The sequence below is a fragment of the Manis javanica genome, chromosome 12 (genome assembly GCF_040802235.1).
Source record: "Manis javanica isolate MJ-LG chromosome 12, MJ_LKY, whole genome shotgun sequence".
Taxonomy (NCBI): Eukaryota; Metazoa; Chordata; class Mammalia; order Pholidota; family Manidae; genus Manis; species Manis javanica.
Genome location: NC_133167.1, coordinates 46,327,100 through 46,336,810, shown reverse-complemented (window position 1 = coordinate 46,336,810; position 9,711 = coordinate 46,327,100). Strand labels below are relative to the sequence as shown.

The following is a 9,711-nucleotide window of genomic DNA, read 5'->3' as shown; positions in this document are numbered from 1 at the left end:
CCTTGGTTTTCAGTAGATTTGGAATCCAACAAGGGTAACTTTTTAATTATTATTTTAAGGATTTGAGGCTCCTGAAACATTCTGAGCATACCTGCTTTGCGGGGGTGGGGGTGGGGGGAACTCAGAGCAGCTATCCCGAAAGCGGCCGGGAACAGGCACCGTTGCTGTAGCCAAGACCTTGTGGGTGGACTCTGGCGGGCTGTGTGCTGCGGCTCCCAGGATACCCACCCCCCAGCACCCGCCCATGGCCTCTTGCAATCCAGGTAGGGGGATCAGGTTGGAGGGTAGAGTTTTCGGGGACTTTTTAAAATTTGTTTTTATTTCTATAAAGGACTAATACTGGTACTAGGCGGGTGCAGCAGTTGGCTCCAATGTGGCCTGTGACTTGCCCCTCCCCTAGGTGTCAGGCAATGGGGAGTGACAGTCTGGCGTTAGCTCTGGGAACCCTGCCTGGTAGGGCCTTGGGCTTGAGCGTCCAACGTGAGGCCCAGGAACCCCGCGCGTGTATGTGCATCTTACCTAGGGATTTTGTGCATGAGTGTGGGTGTGGGGGGAGCTGGGCTGGTGCTGTAACCACCCTGGCACTGCCCTTCCCACGCGGGGCTCAGTGTGGACGTAGTGAGTGAGTCTAGGAATCAGCTGCACAGCTGATGGGTCGAAGGAACAGCCGGCTCTGTTAACTGCCGGCTGCCCCCCTCCCCTCGTATAAGCAGGCTAAAGGTTCCCGGGAGCCCCGCCAGCAGCCCCCGCCCTTCAGGCGGAGCTCGGGCCCTGGCAATCTCTGCACTTTGTCATCACGCCCGAGTATTTGACATACGCAATTATCTGCAAATACCCTGATCGGTTTGTATATGAAACACTTTTTTTCCTGCCTTAAGGATGGAATCTGGTAAGTTTCAGACAAGTGGTTGCAGGGGGGAGGTGACCCGGGGGACCGCGGGAGACTGGCCCGATGAAGCTGACTCGGAGAGCTGGGCGACGGGAAGGGCCGGGTCTGAAGGTTTCCCCCTCCTCCCCAGCCCCGCTGGGAGGAAAGGCCACGCAGAGGTAAGTATGGGCCCAGGCTGCGACCTTCGGGTCCTCCTTCTAAAAGAGTGTCCCCTAATCCCTGTGAGGGGGAAGCTACAGGGGGAGCGGGGATCCCACCAGAGGCAAGGCCCTGAGGTTAATCATCTTGATAACCGGAAAGGGCGCTGCCCCGCCTGGTTGCCATCACTAGAAGTGTCAGCCACCAGCCCTCTGCACCACCGCAGAATTACCTGCTCATAGAGACGTCTCAGGGAGCCCTCTTCTCGACTCCAATCTAAGGGAAGTAAACCGCAACCAAATTCAAAAAATGCGGGTGCCCCTTTGATCCTCCTCCCTAGAAGATTCCTAAATCCTGAAGGGTAGTGCCAACCCCAGGATCGCTTACAACTCCTACATCGCAGCTTCAGGTCGACCTGCCTATTACACTGCCCAGCTACAAAAAGAAAAAAGTGGTGATGTGGGGCAGGGAATAGCGGAGCGAGATTACTTGTCTCATTTTTCTGCTGCTTTAGGAGTCTGATCCTGGCTGCTGGCTGAGCAGAGAGGCCTCGAGCCCAGGAACTGGCAGGCCACAGGAGGTGCACACAAGCTAATGCTTGCCCCAGCCCCCCTCCGGCTCCACGCCTTACCCTTACCAGCCCACAAGGAGAGCTACTTTGCTAAGGGTCAATCAACATCGTTAGGAAGAAACACTGACCCGTTCAGTGAAGTACCCTCCCCACGCACTTAGCTACTTGGCTACAGATACCGGGTTTAGTTACCTTTCACACACATAACTCGTATTTTTTCAGGAAAAGTGTGAGGTGAAGCAGGTTAGAGAAAGGTGGTGTTGGTGTCGGTGTAGGGTGGCGTGCGGGTGGAGGTGTGCATAGCAACACCTTCACTAGAAATGGGGGGAGGGTAAGAAGTCTGCCTTCGTAATAGCCCAACTACCCAAATCACCGATGCCTGCTGAAAAGGAAGAGGGAAGCAGCCGCAGGCAGGAAACGAATCCCTTCCTTACCCTCACCCTTACCAAATCCTTTCCAGCGTCCCCTGGCCATGTCACCAGGGCTGGGAAAAGACTTTCTCTGGGAGAACCTCAGCTCTCCCGGCTCTGCCTCAAGCCAGGCCAGTGAGAAAGCACCGGCAGCTCGAGACTGTCCTTACAGTCTGCCGTGGCACCACTGACCCACGACATCCCCACACAGGGAGGGCAACTGAGGCGACTGACAACTCACAGGTCCCAGACCCTGCCCAAGACTCCACAGGAAAGCAGCCCGCGACGCCCCGAGCTTGGGCCTTGCTTTCCCCGGACTCCTTGGAGCTCGGCCCGCGATTTGAGGCAGGCTGCGGACACCCACCAGAGCCCTTAGATTCGGCCCCGCGTAGACCGTGGGTGCCAAGGTGGGAGGGAGCACGGGAACCCCAGGTTCACAAGCTGGCTGTTTCCGCCTGGGTTACGGGTTTCACGACCTCAGCGGGGCGAGCGGCCGGTGACACCCGCTGTGCCTCTTGCAGGCTCCACTACAGCCCTCGGCCTGCGAAGGAGGCAAGGGCAAGATATCCGGTGGCGGTTCAGACTTTCACGCCTTTATTTCCTATCATTTTTTTCATGCACTTATCTTCGTTAATACGTGTATGACTGCTATATTCCAACGGTTTATGCTACATAAAATGCCCCGAGAACTCGGCGAGACTTTGCAAAATTGGCTCCCCAGGTGACCGCTCTTCAGTATGCCAGTTCAGGTGTACCTCCTACCCGCTTACCTCGCCCGTGTGTACCCAAAGCAGTGCCCATTTTGGCAAAATTGATGGCTCTTTGGGCCCAGCGGAGTGCGCATTGCCCAAACCTGCGCTTGGGAGCTGCACCTTAGCCTAAACAAGCTGGCTGACCGAAGCACGCGCAAGCATCCTTCCGCTTTGAAACGAGTTTGCACCGCGTTTTTCACCCCCGACTGCTTTGCTTTCGGGGCGCTACTTGGACGCAAGACCCGAAGTGAAGTCCCGAAGGCGAGATCTGAAGGCAAGAGGATTCCTCTGCTCACCTTGATCTGACACACTCCAAGGCCCCAGTTAACTATGGGTTGTATGGGGCGGACGGGTGCAAACTGGCTGCGCCCCGCAGAGGCGCTCGCTCCCCGGGTCCGGGTCTCCGAGGGCATCTGGTGTCAGGTTGGCTTGTGCTGACTACCTGCAGCGCGCGCAGATCCCAGGCCAGGGAAAAGGGCGCCGTGTAACCGGGACGGCCGGTTACTCTCCAGGGATCGGGTCTTAGTAACTTAAGAAGCGCCTCAGAACTACTGGTGAGCGTGTTAAGGCACCTCCTTGCACAACCTCCCACTCCTTCCAGAGCCTCGCATATTTCCCTTCTCTCTCCTGCCTTCCCCCTAAACCCCCGCGGCCCCGCCCGTTAAAGGAGCGCGCCTAGCATTCGATTTACAAAGCTGCCGTTTTATATGTTTATTCGCAGCTAATTGCTTATGCAGGAAAATACTCTTTACCCGGACCAAGGCCTTCCGCCGGGCGCTGACAGACCCCCGCCGGCGGCAGCTGTCTGTTGCCACCCGCGAAGTAGTGAAGGAACCGGCGGCGAGAGGGCTGCAGTCTCCGCCACCGGCACTGCTTAGGACTCCCGGTAGGGGGAGTCGCCGCGGGCGCTAGGCCAACCTGGGTCCAGGCCTCAAGTCCGCCCTGCTGCCAGCGGCAACCCTGCGTGAAAGGCCTGCCCTCCAGGTGCGCGCGGCCAGCGGAAGAGAGAACACAGGGCCGAGCTCGCCCCTAATTCCGGTGGTTGTACAGCAAAGAAGATAAGCAAGACAGAAGAATATTCTTTAGGTCCAGATATAGGTAAGGCAATTTGTAGGTGAGATCGCCACTTTTCCCATAGCCAATGGGAGGAAAAAAGTTTTTTTTATATCTATATAGCTATTTATATTACAGTGGTTAAGAACTGCTCTTGGTTCCACAAACTTTGAGCCTTATTTGAAAATGTTTAAGTGATCTAATCCCTTTTCATTGTATCTTCAAGTCATTTATTTTCAGAAGCTTAGGTGGTCCCAGCACAAAATAGGAGCTTAAATGAGACCTGCTGGCTTTGCTGCAGTAATATCACCAACATTTCTGATTCCATCTGCTAAGTAAGGAAGGGTTCAGAAGCTTTCGTTTTAAAATATAACCAATGTTTAGAGAACAACCCTAATCCAGAGTCAAGAGGAAAGCAGTTAGCTGGACTATGAACCAACCCACAGACTACACCACTGTGGCCACACACCTGTGCTGAGGGGCCAGAGACTTCCTGGTCACTATTACCTCAGATACAAGTCTGCAATCTCTCCGTATACAAAAATCCTTTCTTTCTACCAGAACCCACAATTCATAAGAGCTCTCCTAAGAAAGGTAATCAAAGTCTACAGAGAGATTCACAAAAGCAAAAAATTTTATACTTGGAAAGAATCTTAAAGACCATTTAGTCTAGCAGTTGCAATTTACTGATGAGGAATTTGAGCTGAATTGATGCAAAGAATCCCACTACAGATGAGAAAGACCCTGAACATGGGGCTGAGACTGGAACTCTCCTCTTCTGACCCTCACTCAGTCTAGTACAGTTTTGGCTACAGGGCACTAGAGATGCATTTTACTGTTGTCATTATCCTTATAATTATTATCATCTTTTCACATATTTTAAGGTTCTTTGTAAGACATACTCCTTTAATAATATTGTAATAATAACAAAATCTGCAAGGTCTGTGTAAAAAGAGTGTTACAGTTGGTTCAGAGGGAGTCTGAATTTTTGAAGTGAAGTTACATATAGTATTGAAGCATTTGGGGAAGAGAAAAAAGTGGTTGTATTGTTTTACCTCAAATTGAGAACATTGGATATTTGCAAATATATGGATGAATGAACAGAATAGAACAAAACAGTGGGATTGTTGATATTATAAAAGCATTTCTTCCAAGTTGTATATTTTTTCTCCAAAAATTTGAGTCAATTTAGTGCACTTTAGTGTTCATTTATAGATTTTTCAATGTTAATTTTGATGTCATTTTTAAGGACCAAGGGGAAAGAACATATATATTTAAAAAATCTAATTTCTAAAAAGTTGATTTAGCCACAGTAGGGAAAATTGAATAAAATACTATACAATAAGCCTAGAAAACACTCCCCACTGGCTTTGTAATAAACCCTGAGATATAAATGATATTTTATCATTCTCTCCATAATTATCTTTTTTATTTTTTGATAAGGTCAACACAAAAATTATTATTGGCAAGAACACTCCACTATTCCATTTTGTATCTCATTCACAAAGGCAAAGAGATACATTATCAAATAAGAATGTTTCAGTCTCTTTCCGTAACTAATGTCTAGTCTTTAGCAAATGGCCCTGTGATGTTATTGAAATGGGTATTGGACAAGGTACCAATTGATTTATTGATTTCCCTTCTTCAGAGTCCTTCAGGGATTGAGGGGAAGCAGGAAAAGCATAGGTTGGCTGAGATGTGCAATACTTACTCTATCATACACATGCAAAATGACAATTCAGAAGCACTGCTCACAGAAATTTATAATGGAATGACACTGAGGCCACTCAGCTGAGCATCCTGACTCTCTCTCACACTGTCATTTCATCTATCTTTCCAATTGCAACCTTTTATAAGTCAAAAAGCACTAAGTTTTCACCTAGCCTACATACAACATTGGGGATAGAAGGAGAAAAGAAGTTGGGGGGGAAAATCAGAATAGACACATTTAGTTTCAAATACAATCCCATAAGTCCTGCTCTAGGGCACTGTAAGCTCAGTATTATCCCTGAAGACTGCCCTTGCTGTGGATCCCACAGGGGATCTCTATGGTGCATGGGCTGGAGTCACTTCCCACCTGGGGAGTCTGAGAGCCTCCTGAGAGTGGCCTGAACCTGTGATGGTTCAGACTCCTGCAGATTACTGTCAATAAAGAAAATCAGGCTACTCCAATTGTTTTTGGTATTATAGGAGAGGCTTTCAAAGCCAGGCTCCTTTCAGGCTCATTCACTGAACTGGTTTTTGAAGAGAAAGACTTTTAATCCAAGTCCTGTTAAAAATGCCAACTAACCTTCCTTGAGAAACTCTACATGTTGTTACATCACTTAGGAATTACCACACACAACATTATCTGCAGCAAAGCTGAAAATATATGGATAAAAACAAACCTCAAACTTCCTCTCCCTTGGCACTCAGTATGGGTGAGCTACATTGAGTAACCAGGAAAATTAACCATAATGCATTCTTTCACTACCACATATTAGCTACTTTGTTTTTCTTGTTGCTTCCTGCTACTCCAATAATTGAACATCTTTGCCTTGCAGAGCTTTCTAGACATTTAGCTTGATCCTCTGGGTTCAGCACCATGATCTAGAAAATCCCTAGTCACTCAGGTGAGATGACTTTTCTCTATCTTGTGTCTGTGAGAGTGGGCAGAAGGATATGCTGAAGAGAGCTTTTCTTTTCCACCCCCCAGGAGAGCAGTGTGCTTCCAGAATATGTGGTTTGTTGTGCCCTAGTCGTGCCCTATCCACCTCGAGGCAGGATTCTAGGCATACTCTTTTCTAAGAAGGACTGGATGAGGATTCCCATGAAGAAGAATCTAGAACATTACCTGTACCCTTCTTATCCCAGGGAAGGCTAGTAGTGAAGAAGATATTGGGCAGGAAAGATGGGAAGAAAAGGAGAACTATGACTACTTTTAAGGAGGTTATGCCATTGTGAGCCTGGTGCCCATGTAGGAAACAACTCTCTTTTTTAAAAGATTAAATTTATTTAAACAATGGTATACATCTTCCTCCAATGGTAACTTTAATGATTCTTAAAAATTCTTGAAATTTCTGAAATGTTGGGGGAAATGAAGCATCATGCTTTGGGATTTTAAACCTACAGAGTAAGTCAACTCTACTTTCGCTACTTACAAGCAGTGTAAAGCTGGGACAGTTCATGTATCTCTTACCCACAGCTATCACATAAAATGGTGAGGATTAAGTGAAACACTACATGTAAGTTGCTTAAAACACTTCCTGGAACATAATAAAAACTTAAAAATGTTCACTCTATTATTATGGTATGGGAATTGCTGATCTAACTGGCTCTTTTTCTCTTAATTCACCAGCAAATCCCTGAATGTGAACAAGGAGTTGAAGATTGGATCACATTGTTCTATTAGATCCATCTTTTTTAGACAAAATAATGCAAAGAATCTTATGTTACTTCATCACCAATGAAGTGTTTTTGAATTTTTATTAAGCATCTCTCTGGAATATTTTGCTCAGCTGTTCTGTATACACTTCTGTCCCCTACACCAGAGGCTCCTCAGACAGGTGAGACAGGCAGGGACTATCTGCTGAGTGGTCATTTCAAAGTCCTCCAGAGAGGGCGATGCTCAGGCAGGTAGAACATTGTCTCATATGGTCCCAGAGATGTAACATTACATTGGCTCAGAGCACAGAAAAAGAGGCTCACAGACTATGTCCTCTGGTCTTTGATTCTTGCTACAGGGACACAAGGTGTCATACCAAATGATGAGAAGACCCTAGGCTTACTCTGAAAAACATTTCTGTCACGTTTCTACATTAAACTTGTCCAGGGACCAATATTGTTTTGTTCGGTGTTGATGAAAAAATAAAATATTGTCATTTCCCTCTCTATTACAATCATCTGATTTTGTGAAAGAAAATGATTACACCTTGCTGGATTGGGCAGTATTCTCTATTCAGTTCATAAACCCTGTGTTGTTCTCCTTGTGGTCAGATTTTTCTCTGGGCTGTGTTCCCTTAGCTACCTGGAGAGCACTAGCAGGCCCAGGAGTAGGCAGTGAAAAAGCAGAGCATTTGGAGCAGCAATGCCAAGCCATTCTCTTCACTTGCCTGAAAGACCAAAGCCAAAGCAGGGTACTGTGCTTGAAACCTCCAAGGAGCTGGCTCTCCAGCCTTTAGTAAAAGCAGAGCAGATCGCAGGAGTTACTGCCAAAGGGCCCACTTCCTCCCTGCTGTGACTTTGTGTCTCTGCCTGAGGACTTCTCAAAGTCCACACACTAAGCCAAGTCAGTTTTCGGCAGGTTCTTGATGTACCTGGTCCACCATTGCCTCGGCCTTGAGATCTAAGCATCAAAATGCAGAGTGGTGAGGCCCAGGGAGAGACTATCAGAAGGGAAACACCCAGGTTGCTGTTATGTCTGGTTCTCTCTTTGATTCACTGTTTGTCCTTTGTGAGCTCTGCCTAGAGATTTAATTTACACCAGTTTGAAACATTCATACAATAAAATATCAGTGACCTTCCAGACCAGGCTCACTCCCACAGACCAAACACAAATTGATTGCTTTGTACCAATGAATTCCACATGGCAGCTTAAGGGAAGATGCCACCCACATGCTGGGGACTACTGTCCCGAGAGGAAAACCCTTAGGCTCTTTGGGGTGGGTTGGGTTATTATAAACTAAAACTGAAATAAGGAGCCTGAAATATTAGCTCCCTCTTTTCCCCACCCTCCTGCATCCTGCAAAACAGCCTTTTTAAAAATTAAAAATTTTTTTTATAGCTTCTGTAGATATTTTCAGTCCTGGAGAGAAGAAAAAAGACCTGGATAATAGCCACCAAACTGGATTGATTGGCTGAAAAGCTCAGGCTTCTGCTAACATGAAGAACCTCAAAATACAGAATCATTTCAGTTCAACAAATATACTCAGAATGTCGTTCACACATTCTCAACTGCTCAGTTATCTTCTGTCTCAAGGAATAATGAAACAACTATGAAAACAATAGCCATGAATGGTACTAGCTTATAGGTATTATTTCATTTAATTCTTAAAACAATACTGTGAGATAGGTACAATTATCCCCTGCATTTCATTTTCAAAAGTAAGTCCAAAGAAGTTGAAAACCAGCACAAGATCACACTGCTAGTTAAGAATGGAGTTTAACTAGTAGACCTGAGCTACTCAGACTTTCTCTCTGGTTCTGTCATCAGCTTCACAGTGAGAAGTCAGATGAGATTTTAGGCTTGTCATGTTTGTATAAAGGCACCCTACAGCAATCATTTGAGAGTATATTTTCAGGCAGGGAACTGCCCCAGGTACATTAAAAAATACTTCATGTGCACCATCTAAGAACTTACAATCTAAGATCAGTTATTAAAAGGACCATATCCTGCTTGGCCAAACAAATGATGGACAAAATATGTAAGTAAGCAAACAGATTTTATAGCCATATGTACAATGACACAAGTTCATCTTTTGGAGTGACAAAACAAGAGTAGGGTCTATAGGAGAAGAGTAGCCTATTTAGAAATCCAAGCTTAGAGACGTGATCTCAGTGATGGCATTCAGTGCCTACTTCTTGGAAGAAGGGGTACCATTGATGATGATGGAATCGAGACAAATGAACAGAGTTGTCCACAATGGTAGGAGAAGGAACCTCGTGTAGGCAATGAAGTTCACAATCTGCTAAGGACATAAGATGTTCTCACCAGGGCAGTGGTCAGAACAGCTAACAAGAGTCACATGGAAAGCGATTGTCTGGCAAGTCAGGGAAAGGATAATGTTTTCTAAGGCCACACACTCAGCTTGTTACTGATATTCCAAATCATTCATTCCATTGTATTCATGACTACCATGCCTATGAAAACCTCCTCCAAATATTTTGTAGGAAGGTTGATACTGTGGTCTGACACATGTC

The 9,711-nt window shown here is 46.4% G+C and overlaps 1 long non-coding RNA gene across 2 annotated transcripts; it reads left to right on the top strand.

Moving 5' to 3' along the window:
- Nucleotides 1-576: 576 nt before the first annotated feature.
- Nucleotides 577-7,691, top strand: LOC118968681 (uncharacterized). 2 transcript variants are annotated; one of them, XR_005056470.2, is made up of 4 exons: nt 577-1,047; nt 3,482-3,858; nt 6,357-6,425; nt 7,151-7,691. It is a non-coding gene; the product is annotated as an uncharacterized lncRNA (long non-coding RNA). The 2 variants fall into 2 exon arrangements; XR_005056469.2 differs by lacking the exon at nt 6,357-6,425.
- Nucleotides 7,692-9,711: the final 2,020 nt, after the last annotated feature.